Consider the following 20,830-nt stretch of genomic DNA (forward strand, 5'->3'; position numbering starts at 1 on the left):
CATGGATTAATGAGAGAAAGCCAACATGGATTTAGTCAAGGCAAGTCTTGCCTCCTCAATCTACTGCATTTCTTTAAAAGGGTGAATGAACATGTGGATAAAGGTGAACCATTCATCTCTCAGAGCCATTGGTTACCTATTACCCACAGAGTCACATTTAAAATTCTTCTCCTTGCCTTCAAAGTTCACACCCCTTCATTTATTGACAGACTGCTGATCCAGTATGAATCGCTGTGATCTCTCCATTCCTCACAACATTTTCCAATGGTTCCTTCTGTTTGACAGTTGTTCTGCGATACAATATGCAAAACTATCTTGCACCCATATTGTGGAATTCTCTCCCTTTAGCCCTGAGACAGGAAACTAACTTTAAATCTAGCCTCAAAACCTTTCTCTTTAAAGACGTCTATGAGATCTATACTAGAGAATGACACGATGATAAAATTCATCACCGTCCCTGTCCCCGCGTATAACCGCGGGAAATAATCCCATGTCATTTTCTAGTGTCTATTTCAACCTCGGTCCTTCTACACCAGCATTCTTCAAAGCAAAGCTTGTGGGTCAGTGGTTGTGCCCAATTATACTCTGATTCTTTCCTCTCTCCTTAAAGAATGACATGAAGATTGTTATCCGCAGGGACGGGAACAGTGATGAATTTTGTCACCGTGTCATTCTCTAATCTATACCTAGGATTAAATGCTTATGAGAATCAGACAAAGGCCACATATCAGACATTCCCCTTCTCCCTTTCGTTCTCCCCATTCCGCTTTCTTTTTATTTTTATGCAATGTATCCCACCCATTTCCCTTTTGTAGCATGTCTCGTCAGTAATATCTTGTAACTTATATTTTAAATTTTGTACAATGTAAAACTGCTTTGGTAATTAAAGCGGTTTATCAAGACTAAATAAACTGGAAACCATAATATCTAGCAGACAGACTACATCACCACACACTAGCACGCACACTATGCTCGGGCCTAAACCTCCTGCTGGAAATACCCTCCTTCAGAGAAATCAAATGCAAAAGCATCAGGAAAAGAATGATCTCAGTGTTGGTTCCAAGATGGTGGAACACCCTTCCTAAGGAACTAAAACTGGAAAAGGACACCGGAAAGTTCAAGAAAGGCATGAAGAATGCTATAGCCAATAATTCAACAAAGAGGAGATGGTAGGCTAGTCTCCACTAGGAGCATTACTCTTAGTCTCTTTTCTAATGTCAAGCATACAGCAGTTTTAGTACAAGAGATAAATAGTGGGGATCCCCAGGGATCTGTGCTGGGACCGCTGCTTTTTAATATATTTATCAATGATCTAGAGATGGGAATAACTAGTGAGATAATTAAATTTGCTGATAGCACAAAGTTGTTCAAAGTTGTTAAATTGCAAGAGGATTGTGAAAAATTGCAAAAAGACCTTGGAAGACTGGGCATCAAAATGGCAGATGACATTTAATGTGCGCAAGTGCAAAGTGATACATGTGGGAAAGAGGAACCTAAACTATAGCTACGTGATGCAGGGTTCCATGTTAGGAGTCACTGCTTAGGATCAAGGTGTCATTGCTGAGGATACATTGAAACCTTTAGCTCAATGTGCGGCAGTGGCGGCTAAGAATGCAAATAGAATGTTAGGAATTATCAGGAAAGGAATAGAAAACCAAGATGAAAATTTTATAATGCCCTTGTATCGCTCTATGGTGTGACCGCACCTCAAGTACTATGTGCAGTTCTGGTTGTCGTATCTCAAAAAATATATAGTGGAATTATAAAAGGTACAGAGAAGGGCAATAAAAATGATAAAAAGGACTGGGACGACTTCCCTATGAGGAAATGCTAAAGCGGCTAGAGCTCTTCAGCTTTGAGAAGGGGTGATATGATAGAGGTTTATAGAATACTGAGTGGAGTGGAACGGATAGATGTAAATTGCTTGTTCACTAACAAACCAGAGAAAATATTTCTTCACACAACATGTTCATTGCCGGAGAATGTGGTGAAATCAGTTAGCTTAGCATGGTTTATAAAAGGTTTGAATAATTTCCTAAAAGAGAAGTCCTTAGGCCATTGTTGAGATGGGTTGGGGGAATCCACAGCTTATTCCTAGGATAAGCAGCATAAAATCTGTTTTACTACTTGGGATCTAGTTAGGTACTTAGTACCTGGGTTGGCCACTATTGGAAACAGGATACTGGGCTCGATAGACCTTCGGTCTGTTCCAGTATGGCAATTTTTATGTTCTTATGGTATATTAAGACCTCTGCAATAAATGCACAATAGCATCTTTTAGTAAATCCACCTCTTTGTAAAGAATCTAGTGGAAATCCCAAAAACATCATAAATAAGGGAACAATTTTAGTGAAAGAATCTTGTTCTAAATTTACCATGCAATTATTAAAGAGGGCAGACACTGATTTTACAGCTGTGTTAGACTGTGGGCTCTTTGTCATTATTACTGCTCAAAGACAATAAAGGGGAAGTAAGGCTCAGAATGAGATGAAAACATCTGGGTAAAGCTGAAGAAAAGACGCTAGACAGAGAGGCAAGAAAGGCAATGATATTAAAATTGAAATGGAATGAAATGACAAAATTTAACTATGGAGAAGACCAATCTTGAAACACTGCAGAGAAGCAAGGACTGGTATGTCCGCTGAGCCCAGGATGCCCTTTGTGTCAACTTGTATCCCAGCAGGAACATAGATCAGAATCAAAGAAACCACAGGCACACATCAGTAGAGCAAACTACCCTCCAGAAAAGAAAGAATCTGCAATATTTTAAATGTGTTGTGCATAAGACTCATAAATAGATGAACACATTTACATTTTAAAAACTGTGCTATGCCAACATGCTTTAAAAGCTAATCAGAGGTAATAGACTTGTCTGCTTGTAAGTGTAGGGAAGAAATTCTGCCTGTCCAAATACTTAAACTAATAAAGAAAAAGAGCAGACCCCACAGTAGTAAATCAGTTGGAAAGAGTAGGGTCAGATAAATGGTCTTCCAAAAAAAAACATGGGAAGAGATCTGAAGAGGTCCAAACAACAATTTTATTAACTAACAGGTTAGAAGAGCTTTCAGTGTCTACCACAAAGGTACAACTCAACACTTAGAAGCCTGCATCAAGAGTCGAAATCTTATGGTAATTGTGCAGAATGCTGTTGAATTGTAACAACAGTGTTTGATATTACAGCCACAAACGTTTGCGCTTCCAAGGTTGTATGCTTTAACTTAATATTTATCCGATTGTGCATTTACCATAAGATTACAATTCCTGATGCAGGCTTTTAAGTGCCGGAAACACAGCCCTGTGTTGAGTCATAGATTTGTGGTGGACACTGAGGGCCGGATTCTGTATAGAACGCCCAGTCTCAGAAGCCGCCTAAGTGGCTTTTGAGAATCGCACATGGGCGTCCTATAGAGACTGCTGTCAACAATGAACTCGACATTACCCATGGCATTACTTGGAATCTTTTTACAATTGCTGCTGTACTGATTTGGATCATTTTGGCATACCCCTGACGCAACAGATAGCGAAACGAGAATTTCCCTGTTGGGTTCATTGTGGACAACAGTCTTTGCATATCGGGAGCTATGAAGATTGCGTTGGTGACTAACCCAGCAGAGAATCAGATAAGTCCTGGACATTTGCCATGAATGGAGTTGTTTCCTATGCCTTGAGTCACTTAAGCTTTGAATTCATTGAAGGTATGTTTTTTTTCCTTTGTTTTTCATATTGATATCCCTATTATTAGAGGGGCTGTTGTATATCTAGAAGTGGAGTTTTTTTTTTAACCAGATGAAGACTAACTGAGGTTTTTTCTCCACTTCTTTTTGTTTGTCTGGTTATATTGGCTAGTTTAGTGAATTATTTGTGACTGCCGAGAACCCTCCTGCTCATTGCTTAGTTTGGAGCAGGTTTTGTGTGATATTGATTATTCTACTTCACCCAAATTAGATATTGTAATTGAAATCACCCATTGTTATACTGTTGTCCATTTCTCCAGCTTTCCTAATCTCTGAAAACATTTCTTCATCTGTCTGCTCATTCTATCCTGGGGATGGTAGTATAACCCTACCTTTATATCCCTTCCCTTCATACATGGAATTTCTATCCATGTGGATTCCACACTGCTATCTATGTCATGCAGAATGTTTATTTCATTTGATTCAATTTCCTCTTTAACATATAGACAACCCCCCCTCCAATTTGATCTACTCTATCCTTGCGATATAATTTGTACCCAGATAATACAGTGTTCCATTGATTGTCCTCCTTCCAGCAGGTCTCTGAGATGCCTATTATATCTACCTCATCATTCAGTGCTATATACTTTGACTCTCCTATTTTATTTTTTGAGGCTTCTAGCATTTGTAAACAGCCACTTCAAATTGTATTTTTCCTTGTAACTACAGGTTGCTGAGAAAACGGAAAATTTGAGTCTTTTACTCTGCTTTCCTCTTAAACACCCTGGCTTTCTTTCTCCATTATTGAAACCTCTCTACTGGAACTCCCTAAATATCCTGTTTCAATAGTATCCTTCAAGAATACCTCAAACTGAACCATCTGCTCCTGGGCGACCTTCGCTTTTCCCCACATCTGTTTAAAAGCTGCTCTATCTCATTTTTAAATGTTAGCACCAGAAGCCCGGTTCCATCCCAGTTAAGGTGGAGTCCATCCTTTTGGAACAAGCTCTCCCTTTCCTAGAAGGTTGCCCAGTTCCTAACAAATCTAAATTCCTCATCCCTGCACCATCTGAAAATGCTACCATGGTGGATCTGGATTTCAGCTTTCTACCTAAGAGCCTGAATTTGGCTTCCAGAATCTCCCTCCCACATTTTCCTTTGTGATTGGTATCTACATGTACCAAGACTGCTGGCTCCTCCTCAGTACTATCTAAAATCTTATTTAAGTGACATGTGAGGTCTGCCACCTTTGCACCAGGCAGGCAAGTGACCAGGCAATCTGCATGCCCACTAACCACCCAGCTATCCATATGCCTAATGATCGAATCACCAGCTACAACAGCTGTCCTAACCCTTCCTGAGCAGAAGCTTCTGGAGTCACATCCTCAGTGCAAGATGATATTGCATCCCCTGGTGGGCAAGTTCTAGCTACAGGATTATTTCCTACTTCATCAGGGTGATGTTGTCCTTCTAGGAGATCTCTCTCCTACAAGGTAGCACAGGGACTACCAGACTGGAGGTGGGTCTTCTCTACAATATCCCTGTAGGTCTCCTCTATATTCTTCTTTGTCTCCCTCAGCTTCTCCAAGTCTGCTACTCTAGCCTCAACTGGGAGAAAATCATACATGTGACACTCAGTGCAAAAGACAGGATAGCACCCCTCTTGCTACTGGACTACTGTCTGCATCTTATTATTGAGCTGATTAATTAATTAAACCTTATTAAGCTACTAGGAATATATTAGACTAGTATAGAGAGCCTTAGGATTACATTATATGCTCTATTTAGTGTTTATTTCTTAGAGAGTCTTAGGGTTATATTGTATGCTTATTTAATGTTTGATTCTTAGCAGGTAATTAAATGTAATAAGAATATGTAATAAAGAGTTCTCCTGTTGTCCTAAATAGAATAATTGACTATAAATTAAGACTATAAGTAAAGAGCACGCTACAGGGGTTCAAGGAGGGTCTAGATAGGTTCCTAAAAGAAAAGGGGATTGAGGGGTACAGATAGAAGTAGAGGTAGGTTATAGGATTAGACAGAAACCACTTCACAGGTCATGGACCTGATGGGCCGCCGCGGGAGCGGACCGCTGGGCGCGATGGACCTCTGGTTTGACCCAGTGGAGGCAATTTCTTATGTTCTTAAATGAGCTAGGGTGGGTGGGAGAGTGGAGGGTAGGAGAGAATGGAGACTAAGCCAGACCTGGCTCTGCCTCTCAGAGACTATCTCTATCAGAAGGTTCAAGCTTACAAAACTGTAGAACTATAAAAGGCTATTATTCTATGGAGACTAGCTAAGAAAAGTTTGCTCTTTTAAGATCTAAACTGTCTATAGAAGGGAACCTACAATTTAGCTTTTCTCCCCAAACCTATCATAGCTCAGGACAAAATAATGTATACTTAACCAAAGATATGTCTTCTACTCTTCTCCTCTCAGAAAGAGAATATCCTGTTCTCTTTCTCTGCAGCAAAAATGGCCACCAAGACTTCCAGTCGCACGAGACTGCTGCTGGACGTCTTGGCAGCTTTTTTTGCTGCCAAGAAAGAATAGGCAGAAGCGAGTGGGCACTGCTCCTACCCCAACATGTCACTAGACCACCAGGAAGTCCTGGTAGGCCTGGGAAGGGTTATTTGGGAGGGAGGGAACGCTAGCTGCCTGCTGGTGGGAATAGGGGTAGGGCGAGGATGCGGGTACGGGTTGAAGTCTGCTGGTTCAGAGGGGTGTTGGTGGTGGCAGATGGGGAAGATTCTAATATAAAGACCCCCATTTTTAGGCCATTTTTGGCCCCAAAATCTGTTTATATTTGAGTATATATGGTATCAGTTTGCATGAGATATGCTTGGGACAATGGGCAGGGAATAAACTTATAAACAGTACATTTTTAACACAAAGGAAGGTAATCTTTGAATTCTGAAAGTGGCAGTAATCAAGGCAATTTATGTTTATTATATGCAGGTACTTTATCCGTCCCTGGTGGGCTCACAATCTAGTTAATGTATCTGGGACAATGGAGAGTTGAGTGCCTTTCCCAAGTCTAGGGTTACCAGATTTCTGGATTTACCCGGATATTTCCTCTTTTCAGTTTTGAAAACTGTTGAGCATGGGGCCATGTCAGGAGGGCATCTACACATACGGAGTTGCCCTCCGGATGTGGCCCTGAAGAGACAAGGGACTAGAGGTCATTAATATTAAAATCAGCCATCTGATTGATGTCCTAACTTTGTATGCCATAATCGGATCAGTAATACCGATCCCCCAAAAATGACATGTCTGCTTGCTTTTTTTTTTCATTTCTTTCTATGGGCACAGATGTTGTGTTGTGGGTATAACACACAGTATCTGGCCCATAAAAAGAAAAGTTGAGCAGACCCCTCCCCTTGATGACCCCCCCCCCGTACCAAAATAGAGGCAGGAAGGGATGCCACTCCCTCCTGCCGCTGCGAATCCCCCGCCCTCACCAGCCGAACTGCCCCTTCACAAGACCCCCGTCCCCACCCTTCAATAAAAGTCAGCAGGAGGAATGTCCACTCCCTCCTGCTGCTGTAACCCCCCACGGCCAGGACCCCCCCCAAACTGACCCCTCCCCTTCCCTACTTTACCATGTCCACTCCCTCCTGCCACCAAGTTTCAGTTTATTAAAAATTTCTTATACTGCTCAATCGGACTTCTGAGTGGTGTACAATAATAAAAACATCAAACATCGTACATTTACAAGAATCGGGGTTAAAAATTAAACGACATATAACAAAAGGGGAAGTTAGTAGCCAAAAGACTTCAATCTATGACAAACAGGAACAAAGGGTAAGATGGGGAGAACTACAATATTTGATAGGAAAGAAGAACAAGTAAGGGACAAACAGTAGGAGGTGAAGTAAATTTACATGATAAAATTGAGCAATGAAGGAATTAAAAAGTTAGCCCTTATAAGGGCAGTTATGTTTTGAAGGCATCCTGGAATAGAAATGTTTTTAATTTTGCCTTAAAATAAGGTAGACTTTTTTCTTCACGCAGATAATTGGGTATGGGGTTCCAAAGGGATGGTGCTGATACAGCAAAGTTATTTAATCGCATAGTATACCAGATTCCCCCACATCCCCCGAACCTCCCAGTACCTCTTTTAAGCAGGCTAACTACTTAGTTATGTGGTTGCAGGCTGAATATGGGCTGGTGCCTGCATAACAAAAGAAGTCTCAGCCTAAGGCTGCCAACTGGATCCAGATTCACAGGACAGAGTTTATCTAATCCTGGGTTTACCCCAGTCCATGCTGGGAATACAATGGGGAAATCAGAACTACAAGTCCTTGTATGCAATGGGGTGAATCCAAGACTAGATCTGTCCTGTGAATCCGGATCCAGTTAGTAGCCTTTCCTCAGCCACTCCAATCTCCCTCCTCCCTCCCCAGTGACACCAAGCTCCCTCTCAACCCCTTCCTGTGACCAAGATAACCCCCCACTCCTCCCATCTCTCCTCCATGAAGATTAGGGACCCTGGGGCTACCTAAAGTCCCTGTTGGTCCAGCAGGGGTGGTAGGGGCAGGGGCAAAGCCCATCACGCCTGCCTCTAATAGCTGCCTGTATAAAATTGCTGCCATTACCTTTAGCAGCAGCCTTGCGGGTCCCAATCTGAATAGATGGCTGTTTTGAGAGGGGATATGAAACTGGGGGGAGGGGGGCTGGGAGAGGAAGTTTTAGCTCACTGGGGTATTTTCATTGAGGGTGGTGGAGCTAGGAGTGGGAGGGGGGCTCTTGTCAATCAAATCACGATGTGTGTGTGTGAGTCTTACTTACTAAGAGAAAGGGGTTGGAGGGTTCGGCTCCTCTTCAATATTATAACTGTCTCATGCAAGCCCTGGCTGAATTTTGGCTTGGATCCGCATATGCTCCGGCAACCACACAACTACATTTAGCCCTGGATATTCAGTGCTCGTGCCTGGTCATGGCCTTGCTAATTCTGTCCTCGGCAGTCAGTCTTGGAAAAAAAAAAATTACTGACTACCGCGGGCTGAATATCTACCAGGATAAAACAAAGGAAGTGAAAGAGATGGACAGAGAAGAGAACTTCTCATAGGTCTTCTTGTTAAAGCACATTAAAATCATCCTTCCAGCTATGTGCTTGTATACTAACGGCCTCTTTTACAAAGCTGCGCAGCAACAGCCCTGAAGCCCTTTAAATCTCTTTGGGCTTCGGGGCCGTTAGCGCAGCGCAGCCGCTAGCACTTCTTTGTAAAAGGGGCCGTAAGGGTGTTGGAATTCCTTTCAGCCAAGCTAGAGTTCTTGCAGGGCACAAATCCATCAACCTGTAACTCTTGTTTCTCCTGTGTGGAACCCGTGAGAGATGTCTGTAAAGGGGAAATGATATTTGTTGTTCTAAATTTGTCTGTCTCTATCAGGCATGCTTCACCCTAGTGCAGTGGTCTCAAACTCAAACCCTTTGCAGGGCCACATTTTAGATTTGTAGGTACTTGGAGGGCCTCAGAAAAAAATTAGTTAATGTCTTATTAAAGAAATTACAATTTTGCATGAGGTAAAAACTCTTTATAGTTTATAAATCTTTCCTTTTGGCTAAGTCGTAATAAGAATATTGTAATTTTATAGTTAAGGAGACATATGATCAAGAAACTGTTTTATTTTACTTTTGTGATTATGATAAACATACCGAGGGCCTCATAATAGTACCTGGTGTGCCGCAAGTGGTCCCCTTGGGCTGAGGATCCTTCCATTTGTGTGCATTGAATTTTAATTTCAGAAAAACATAAGCTTCTGCAGCTAACACTTCATCTACTGAAGAATAGAAGAGGCAGCAGCAAAATGGAGGGGTGGAGGTGTAACCAAATGATTAGAGCTATAAGCTAAGAATTGGGGAAGCTAAGGTTCAAATCCCACTGGCACACCTTGTATTGGTGAGCAGTCACTTCACCCTCTATTGCCTCAGGTACAGACAGTGGCGTAGCCAGGGCGGTTGGGTCCCCCATACCACACTTCTGCCCTCCCTTCCCACCCCTGTACCTCTTTAAATCTTTGTCAGTGTGAGCAGCTTCTCCAGCCTGCTGCTTGCACCGGAAGTGATTTCAAAGGGGAACTAGGCTGGTGCGAGCAGCAGGCCAGAGTAGCTGCTCGCACTGGCAAAGATTTAAAGAGGTTTGGGGTGGAGGGGGTGGGAAAAGGAGGGTTTGAGGATGGAGTGGGGGCGGAGAGCTGCGGTCCCTCCCCCAAGATGGCACCTGGGGTGGTCCTCCGCCCCCTCCTACTATGCCACTGGATAATCTTGGCAACATCTCTTTCTTCTTTGCCACTTCCTCCTGTTTGTGCGGCAACAGCTCTAAATGAGGCCCCTGCCTGAGTACTTCTCATTACTACCGCTGCCACTACGAGCTACCAGAACCAAAATACCTGGGATACTGGAAATGCTATAGCAGTGGTCTCAAACTCAAATCCTTTGCAGGTCCACATTTTGGATTTGTAGGTACTTGGGGGGCCGCAGAAAAAATAGTTAATGTCTTATTAAAGAAATGACAATTTTACATGAGGTAAAACTCTTTATAGTTTATAAATCTTCCCCCCCTGAAGGACTGCATGTTTCCCCCTTCTTTGCAGCGTCCTCCAGCTTCTCCCCTGGCCTCCAAGTCTTAGTTTCAGCTAATTACCGCAGCCTGCAGAGAGGATCGCAGTGCTGTAGCATTCCTTGCAGGCTGCTATCGGCCTCCGTAGCATGTTCCCTCTGCTGCGGTCCTGCCCCCTCCTCTGACATCAGGGGCAGGATCGCAGCAGAGGGAACATGCTGCTGAGGACAATGGCAGCCTGAAAGGAATGCTACAGCACTGAGATCCTCTCTGCAGGTTGTGGTAATTATCTGAAGGTAAGAGCGGGAGGCTAGGGGGGAAGCCGAAGGATGGCGTAAAGAGCGGGCAGCACTAGTACAGACAATACTAGTACAAACCGCGGGCCACACAATAGTACCTGGCGGGCCGCATGTGGCCCCCGGGCTGTGAGTTTGAGACCACTGTGCTATAGTGATGGTATATCAATTACCTGCTGCTCAAGAGGGGAAGAGGAGGAGGAGGGCTGCAGCAGTAGCATTAGGGTCCATAAGCAGCAACTACAGCATAGTGGGAGAGGGTCTAGGGCAGCGTCTCGCAAACTTTGCCAAGCTGCGGCACACTAAACAAGGTGGCCGCAGCTCAAGGCATCGGGAAGTGCGCAGACTTAGACGTCCGCTCGTGCGTGAAGGCCCTCCAGACGGGGCCCTGAGCCACCAGTGGGAGGGAAGTCATGCGGAGAGAAGGAGAGGCGCTGGCGTCAGCTGACTTGCCATGAGAGGCACGTCCTGTAGGCAGTCAGCCGGCACCAGCGTCTCTCCTCTTCCCTGGCATCTCGCGACACACCTGGAATCTTAGATGGCACACTGGTGTGCCATGGCACCCAGTTTTCGACACATTGGTCTAGGCCATCAGAGCTGATTAGGGAGAAGGGTCTGCAGGATAGTAACTTATAGACCAGGGGTCTCAAAGTCCTTCTTTGAGGGCCGCAATCCAGTCGGGTTTTCAGGATTTCCCCAATGAATATGCATGAGATCTATGTGCATGCACTGCTTTCAATGCATATTCATTGGGGAAATCCTGAAAACCCATATGGATTGCGCCCCTCAAGGAGGGACTTTGAGAACCCTGTTATAGACTGACTTTAGAATTTTCAATCTCCCTTGCGTTGCACTCGCATAAGGTTACCATATGGCTCCAGAAAAAGGAGGATGGATTGAGACATCCAGATTTTACTTCCATTGCTTTCAATGGAAATAAAACCCAAATATCTTAATCCATCCTCCTTACTTCCATTGCTTTCAGTGGAAGTAAAATCCGGATATCTCAATCCGTCTTCTTTTTTTTCTGGAGCCATATGGTAACCCTACACTCACAGTCTCTCAGGTACTTGCAGATGCGCTTCCCAACTACACTTTTGTAGACGGTGCCCTCCCCACAGCCATGAGTTCTAACCTACCCAAAGGCAAAAAAATAGAAAAAAAAAAAATCATTAATGTATCGGGGTCTTGAATATGGAAGAGCAAATGGCTGAATGAATTTGCCATTTAATTCTTGCTCTGAATGTTTTTTATGCTCTGTCCCTCAGTACACAATGGGCACAATGAAGTTCTGACCCATCACTAGCCAGAGCCATCTCTGTTTCTGCATTAGCCGGTGCTCTTGCTTAAGCCTAGTTTTAGTTCATTTCTCCTTATAGGACCTGGATTACTTTTTATATATATATGGTATATATTTTTATTTTAAGGGGGAAAACACAGCACCATAAAAGTATAAAGAAATGATTGTTTTTTCGTATAAAAGTGTCACATGTGTCATGCCAGGAATATATTTTTTTTTAGAAAGGGGAATACATTTTTGAAATTCATCTAGATATGGAGTTATCGTCTTTGAGGTAGACTGTGTATTATATGGCAATATATATGCACAACTTGTACAATGGATTTGACGGCTAGAAGGCCTGCAGCACTGAATCAAATATACAAGAGCAGCACTGGAGGGACTGTGGCTTCAAAGCAACAGTGGCACTCACTGTTTTTATTTTCAGAAAGGGTAGATTTTTTGACCTTCTGCATTGAACCAATTAAAAAGGTCTTTTGGCACAGACAAAGCACTCTTGTAGCTCTGTGCGCTGCCAACAGATAGAAGAAAGCCGAGACAGACTTTGAAGATGGAAAGGGTCTCTCCACTGGGACTTCTCCAGCTTTTCACATCTTGTTTTATTTTTATCTTTTTTTAAATAACCAAATTTGAATGTCTTTGCTTCCCCTGTCAGCTCTAGTCTTTGTCTTTCCCCCACACTGCTCGTTAACAGCATGCGAGATTCTCCTTAAAGGAAGTTGGTAGGAGAAACAAGAGACAGAAGACAATAAATGAACCTAGATGAACGTGCTGCTTTTTGGAAGTTTGGTATTAGGACTTACAGAATTCTGAGGTGTCCCTACTGTGATTCTCAAAAATGTCCGTTTATCTTCTTTTCACATCCCATATCAAGATTTGGGGGTTTTTTTCTCCCTGCCAATAAATCCTCTTATCAACAGATCAATTTCTTGCATTTTACTTAACTGCTTGTATGTAGATGATAAGGTTGCTTTTCATAAGAATCTAATCTCAAGGACAAGGAGGAGAGCAGCTCTGAAGAAATGTGAAAAGTAATGCTACTTTCCGCAGAGGGTAGTCAATTCCTACCATAATCCACCAGCAGAGATAATAGTAAGCAGTGATGAGAGAATTCAGGGCAGTGGGCAGCTCTGAAGCAATGTGAAAAGTAATGCTACTTTCCGCAGAGGGTAGTCAATTCTTACAATAATCCACCAGCAGAGATAATAGTAAGCAGTGGAAAAGGGAAATGAAGAGTCAGCAGGCAGAAAGCAACTGAGCAAACCAGATGCACCGAGAGGTCCTCACGCACCAAGTGCTGACATCTGTTTTCTTACTATGAATATCTGCATCATTACAAAACATTTTCAGATATGTGCATAAAAGGTATTACTGTATTCTTAAAGGGAAAAGTTAACACCCCTTTTATGAAGCCGAATTAAAAACATAGAAACATGACTGCAGATAAAGGCCAAATGGCCCATCTAGTCTGCCCATCCACAGTAACCATTATCTCTTTCTCTCTCTGAGAGATCCCACGTGCCTATCCCAGGCCCTCTTGAATTCAGACACCGTCTCTGTTTCCACCACCTCTTCCAGGAGACTGTTCCATGCATCTGCCACCCTTTCTGTAAAAAAGTATTTCCTCAGATTACGCCGGAACCTATCACCTCTTAACTTCATCCTGTGCCCTCGCATTGCAGAGTTTCCTTTCAAATGAAAGAGACTTGACTCATGTACATTTATATTACGCAGGTAAACATCTCTATCATTTCTCCCCTCTCCCGCCTTTCCTCCAAAGTATACAGATTGAGATCTTTAAGTCTGTTCCCATACACATTATCACGAAGACCACACACCATTTTAGTAGCCTTCCTCTTGACTGATTCCATCCTTTATATATCTTTTTGAAAGTGCGGCTTTTTTATCGCCGGCTGCAGCGGTATTAGCTCCAACACTCATAGGAATTCTATGAACGTTGGAGCTTTTATCACCACGGACAGCAATAAAAAAGCCTGACGTGGCTTCATAAAAGGGGGCCTAAGTTTGTTGTGTTAATGTCCATACTGTTAATTGATGTGTTTTGCTAGAACTGCATGTTAATTGCAATTAACTCTGTGATTAATTTGCTAATTATTAATCATGATTAAAAAATTTAATCATGATTAATAATTCAGTGCTGCCTGATTCTACCTTTCTCCTGCCCCCCTACTCCCTTGTGCACAGTCTAGCATCTCTCCCTAACCACAGCCCTCTCAGGCCCACACCTAGTGTACATTTTCAAATGCAGGCAAATTTTCTACCCTGGAGTGCCAGTGGCAGCTTTACTCATTGGCTGCCTGTGGCCAGACCTACACCAGGCCTCTTCCTTGGACCTGGCCCGCCCCTTCTGATGCAACTTCCTGTTTTCAGAAGAGTGGGCTAGGTCAGTGGGAAAGGCCTGCAGCTCTTTGTCAGCACCATAAGCTTGTTCAGAACTCATGTGAGGCATGTCCTGTGTGCTAATCAGTGGTGTAGTAAGGGAGGAGATGGGGGGTGGGGGGCGGTCCGCCCAGGGCGCCATCTTGGTGGGGGTGCCAGCACCCGTCCTTCTCTCCACCCTCAAGTTTCAAGTTTAATTAATTTTAATATACTGACCATCGACTTGCACCTGGCCGGTTTACAATGCTAAAAATGAAAGGTTAAAATAAATTATTATAGGGGGAGGAGAAATGTGAACATTAAGTGGACAAATTACAGATACGAACATGAGCTTGAGGGTAAAGGGGGAGGGGAAAGTTAATAACTACATCATTAAAAACAAAAAAGGGAAGGGGGGAGGATGTAACATCAGGAAAGGAGATCTTAAAAGCGGTTCATATTTATTTTGCTAACTGTTGGAAGGAAATATTTAGATGCTATGGTATGCGTCTTGGAATAAGAAAGTTTTTAGTTTAATCTTGAATTTGTCGAGTGAATTTTCGAGGCGGAGTTGAGGTGGCACGGCATTCCATAAATTTGGAGCTACAACGGAAAAATTAGTTTTTTTTCTAGTGTGCGTGCCCCTTCCCTTCCCTCGTATCTATTTAATTTTCCCTGTGCTAAGCATATGCACAAGATCAGCATATAAGTATCTGCGCAGACGTTTTTGAATAAGCTTGTAGTGCTACCTTAGATTGGTGCAGGTCAGAATAACAAGTGCTATATTGCACTCATGGGGATCAAAGCAGGAAGGAAGGGGTTGAGCAAGGAGAGGATGTTGAGGGATCGAGAGTGGAAGGCAGCTATAGGGAAAGGGGACAGGAGGCAAGAGGGCAGATGCAGGAAAAGGGGGAAGAATCAAAGAGTGGATTTAGAGAAAGAGAAAAAGAAGACAAATGGGTGGATGTAGAGAGAGAGGAGATAGGAGGTTAGATGGAGACAGGAGAAAGGGGAGGCAGGATGGTGGATGCAGGGAAAGTGTGTGGGGTGGAGGTAGGAAGACAGATGGTAACATGAAAGAGAAAAGGGAAGACTTGGACATAAGAGGTAAGAATGGCAAAAAAGAAACGATAGGGGGATGGGGAAATGCATAAACTAAATGAAAGGGAAGGTGAGAGGAAAATGAACGGCAGAGTAGGTGAGAGATGAAAAACACGAGAAAGGAAAGAGGAAGATTTTCAGAACCAAGGAAAAAGATACAGCTGGAGATCCTATTATGAGCTGGAGACAGGTAAATTGTAGTGCTGGAAGCAGCTCATGGGGTGGGAGTGCTTCCCCCTCTTTCCCACCACTACTCAATTGCAAGGATTGTGTACCCAACAATAGAGCACACCTGTGCATGCTTCAGGAATAATTAGAAAGAATATTGACTAAGCTGTTTTGGGTGTTGTTAAATGAAGTGCTGTGGTTTTTGCATTGTCTAAGTGCTGTTGCTCGAGGTTTACTGGAAGTCAGCAAGAAGAAGGGGAGTGTGGCGCAGTGGTTAAAGCTCCAGCCTCAGCACCCTGGGGTTGTAGGTTCAAACCCACGCTGCTCCTTGTGACCCTGGGCAAATCACTTAATCCCCCCATTGCCCCAGGTACATTAGGTAGATTGTGAGCCCACCAGGACAGACAGGGAAAATGCTTGAGTACCTGAATAAATGCATGTAAACCGTTCTGAGCTCTCCTGGGAGAACGGTATAGAATTGAATAAATTAAAAAAACATTTTTAAATACAGGAAAGTAAAATTGTATTAGAAATGTGGAGGGGCATTTTCGAAAGGACATTCAGAATGTCCAAACAAATGTTCATCTCTCATGTATATGGATATTCATGTGCTGGAAACGTCCATTTTATGAACTGAAACTTGAGAGTAAACAAGAGACATGGAGGTCTGTAAACCCAGAATTCTTAGAAAATGGCCACTTAGATATCCATGCAGAGCAGAGGCTCAGTCTAGTTGATAGTAGAGTGGACTGAAAACCAGGGAACCCAGGTTCAAGTCCCACTTTAACTCTTCTTTAAAAAAAAATAAAAAAATGTGTGGATTTATAATAATGTCTATTTATTTTAACTTTCCTTCTGTTCATTTACCTTTACACATCCATGGGGGAGGGGGGTTGGAGGGAGAGAAATAAATCTTTATGGTGACATTTAGGTAACTTTATTATATATTATGTTACTATTAATTGTAAGAAATCTTGAATGATATATATGTTACCTGTACAGATAATAGTGCATTGTGTGTAGGATCTGTTGTTCTTTTATTTGTTTGGCACTGTTTTAGATTAAAAATCAATAAAGATATATAAAGATGTTCTTAAAAAAAAAATTTAAGCCCTCCAGGAACAGAAAAATATCTATGTAGGGTTACCATATTTTACAAAGGAAAACCCAGGACACATAACCTTGCCCCATTCCACCTCAGTTGTACTCGATTCCATCTCCAGCCCTGCCCAGTTCTGCCTCCGGCCCCCGACCTCCAGTCGCATCTGGAGGGCCTGGAGCATGTGCAGATGTGCGTGATGTCATCCGTGCATGCTCGGAGGCCCTCCATATGTGGCTGGACTTCATTGGGGCTTTCCAAAACCCGGACAAATGTCAGGTTTTGAAAAGACCATCCTGGAGCCTAGACAGTCCTTTAAATAGAGGACATGTCCAGGTTTTCCTAGACGTCTAGTAACCCTACCTCATTGTACAGTACTTCAAAACCTTCAGGCTTGCAGCTTATATATTTAGGTGCAGTAGGTATTTTTATGTTTCTGGAGGGTTCACAATTTAAAACAAACAAAAAAATAAGTTGAATTGGGATCTGAATCTGGCTCCTTAGTTTACAGTCCGCTGCACTAGACTAGAGACTCCTGCTCTGCTGAGAATGCCCATATTACCTGAAGCTGGAATGAAGCCTGGTGTACCCTCTTCTGATTTCACTTTCAGAGAAGAGGGAGGCGGAGAGCAACCACTGTGAGATTAAGGAGGTGTCATATTTTAATCCCTCCAGTGGGCAGCTGCTCAGTCAGAGCACCTTTCTGTACCCTGTACATGCCTGAAACAGATCTAAATAAAAACCTCATTCTTTTTAGACATGGTTGTTTAACCCTTCGTTAATCGCTGTTGGACATTTGGAATTCAGGCCCTCCCTAGTTAGAAACATAAGAATTGCCACTGCCGGGTCAGACCAGAGGTCCATCATGCCCAGCAGTCCGCTCCTATGGCGGCCTTTAGGCCAAAGACCAGTGCCCTAACTGAGTCTAGCCTTACCTGCGTACGTTCTGGTTCAGCAGGAACTTGTCTAACTTTGTCTTGAATCCATGGAGGGTGTTTTCCCCTATGACAAATTCCGGAAGAGCGTTCCAGTTTGCCACCACTCTCTGGGTGAAGAACTGCCTTACGTTTGTACGGAATCTACCCCATTTTAACTTTAGAGAGTGCCCTCTCGTTCTCCCTACCTTGAAGAGGGTGAACAACCTGTCTTTATCTACTAAGTCTATTCCCTTCATTATCTTGAATGTTTCGATCATGTCCCCTCCCAGTCTCCTCTTTCAAGGGAGAAGAGGCCCAGTTTCTCTAATCTCTCACTGTACGGCAACTCCTCCAGCCCTTTAACCTCTGGACCTTTCGAGTAGTACCATGTCCTTCTTCAAGTACAGTGACCAGTGCTGGATGCAGTATTCCAGGTGAGGCTGTACCATGGCACTGTACAGCAGCATGAGAACCTTCTCCAATATATTTGTGATCCCCTTCTTAATCATTCCTAGCATTCTGTTTGCCCCTTTTCCACTGTCGCGCATTGCGCGGACGGCTTCATTGACTTGATGGCAGATAAAGGCCAAATGGCTCATTTGGTCTGCCTATTTGCAGTATCCACTATCTCCTCCTCTCCCTAAGAGATCCCTTGTGCCTATCCCACATGTTTTTGAATTTAGACAGTCTTTGTCTCTATCACATCTACCAGGAGATTATTCCATGCATCTACCACCCTTTCTGTAAAAATGTATTTTCTTAGATTACTCCTGAGCATATCACCTCTGTATGGTTTGTCTTCTGTGCTGTTTTATTGTTCATGTATTAGTAATTTCTACCCCACTTAGAACAGTGGGATAATGTGGACTATAAATATTCTAAATACTAAATCCCATGTCCTCTCTGGAGTTTCCTTTCAATTGAAAGTAGAGAATGGCACGAGGAAAAAATCTGTCCCCGTCACTGCACCGTCCCCAGCCCACCATCCTCTTCACCGCCCCGTCACTGTCGCCGCCATCCCTTTCACCGCCCAGTCACCGCCACTGCCATCCCATTCACCGCCCCATCACCGTCCCCGCAGCATCCATATAAGCCTTAGTACTGCAATATTTAGCTTATTCCTTTCTTATAAATCAAAGTTCTGGCTGCTGAACTAGAGAAAGAGATGTTCAGCTGGCAGGGCTTTGTTTATAAATTTTTATCAACACAACTAATATACTACTTTATCCTAAAGCAAAAAATAAATAAATAAATATAATTTTTTTTTTCTACCTTTGTTGTCTGGTTTCTGCTTTCCACATCTTCTCATTCAATTCCTTCAATCTAAGCTTCCCATCTACACCCCCACTCGCTCCCTCCGCTCAAAATCAGAAATACGCCTATGCATTCCCCCTGGAAGGTCCCTCCTCTCAGAAACTGCCCGCAAACGATCCTACAGCCACTTCATCCCACATCTCTGGAATAAACTCCCCCCCCAACTCAGGCAACAGAACTCTTTATTGACATTCCGTAAAATGGTAAAGACCCTCCTCTTCAACTAAAGATCTCCCTCAGTCTACACCCCCCCTTAAACCCCACCTCTCTCTTCTCTCCCCTTTAACTTCTCCTAAATTTCAGTATAGTCCTCTCTTAGTCTGTACTCTGATAAATTGTCTGTACTCTGAAAAATTGTTTGTACCCTGATAAATATTGCACAATTTTGTATGTCCAAGCACCTAAACCTATTGTACATCTTATTTGCCTAATTACTTCTACTGTGTATGTTTACTTGTAGACCGTTCTGAGCTACTGGGAGAACGGGATATAAATCTAAATAAATAAATAAATAAAAAAAAATAAATCCACTGTGTGTCTTCTCTCTGCGTCTTCCATTTGCTGTTACTGTGCCTCTCCTTTCACCCCCCTCCCACAATTGGTCTAGCACTCATCTTCTTCCCTCCGCTCCCCCATAGTCTGGCATCTGTCTTCTTCCCTTCCAGCATCTTCTCCCCACTCTGCCTTCCACATTTCCCTTCAGGGTCTGTTCCTCTCTACCCTCTTTCAATGTCTGTTCTATTCCTTTCCACCACCACCCTTCCCTCCCTCCTTTACCATCTGTTCCTTTCTACCACCCTTCTTTCATATCTTCTATCAGTCCCCCCACCATCATTAGCAGTCTCTCTTCTCCCTTACCATGAGCAAATAGAACTTCTGAAAATTGTATTGCTGAGGCATTATTTCTAATGCTTCAGCATTAGACATCAATTTTATAATTCTTATTGTCTGCTCTGATTTCATTCACAATTTGGTTTGTGTTGTTGCTGAGGATTCCATGAGGCATTTAACCTTTTCCTGTCTCTTGAACTGTGATTTCAAGTTGATTCCTTCAATAATGGAGTCTCACGGCAGTAGCAGTTTTCTCTTTTGGGCTCTTTTGACATTGTTTAAGGGATTTCTTGTACATTTGGTGCTGGTCTTCTTTGATGAGGTCACTTCAGAATCTATTTCCAAGGAAGAGAAACTTTTCCCCTTTCACTCCCTCCTTCCTTGTGTGAGCCGGGAACACGCGGTCCCTGCAGCCCCCACCCGCACGCTGGCTCGATCGTTTAACCAGCTTCCTCTCTCCACCTCACCTTAGTTTGCTGGCTTTCTTTTTCGGCGACCGGCACGCTTTCAAAGAGCCACGCATGCGCAGCTGCTCAAAGTTCAATCTTCTGCTCTGCTGCAACTTCCTGTTTCCGGTTGGGTCAGAGCAGAAATCCATGCAGAACATACTCCTTGAATGGAGAAACGCTAGCTAGGACTTCAGAGGAACGGGACTTGGGGGTAATCATCAGTGCAGACATGAAGGCTGCCAAACAAGTAGAGAAGGCCTCATCTAAGGCAAGGCAAAAGATGGGATGTATCAATAGAAGCTTCGTCAGCCGCAAACCTGAAGTCATAATGCCACTCTACAGAACCATGGTGAGACCTCATCTGGAATACTGTGTGTAATTCTGGAGGCCACATTACCGGAAAGATGTGCTTCAAGCTGAATCGGTCCAGCGGATGGCCACTAGGATGGTCGCCGGACTCAAGGGTCTCTCATACGAAGAAAAACTGGGCAAACTGCAGCTCTATACCCTGGAGGAGCGCAGAGAAAGGGGTGACATGATTGAGACATTTAAATACTTCACTGGTCGTGTCGAGGTGGAAAACGATATATTCTTTCCCAAGGGACCCTCGGTCACAAGGGGGCACCCGCTCAAACTCAGAGGGGGGAAATTTAGTGATGACACCAGGAAGTATTTCTTCACGGAAAGGGTGGTAGATCACTGGAACAAACTTCCGGTGCAGGTGATCAAGGCCACCAGC

At 43.4% G+C, this 20,830-nt stretch overlaps 1 protein-coding gene across 2 annotated transcripts in view; it reads left to right on the forward strand.

The window, feature by feature from the left end:
* The window catches only part of EFNA2 (ephrin A2), a 161,101-nt gene that overhangs the window by 15,873 nt on the left and 124,398 nt on the right, over positions 1-20,830 (forward strand). The gene's annotated exons all lie outside the window — the stretch shown is intronic.

Source organism: Geotrypetes seraphini, chromosome 8 (genome assembly GCF_902459505.1).
Source record: "Geotrypetes seraphini chromosome 8, aGeoSer1.1, whole genome shotgun sequence".
Classification (NCBI taxonomy): Eukaryota; Metazoa; Chordata; class Amphibia; order Gymnophiona; family Dermophiidae; genus Geotrypetes; species Geotrypetes seraphini.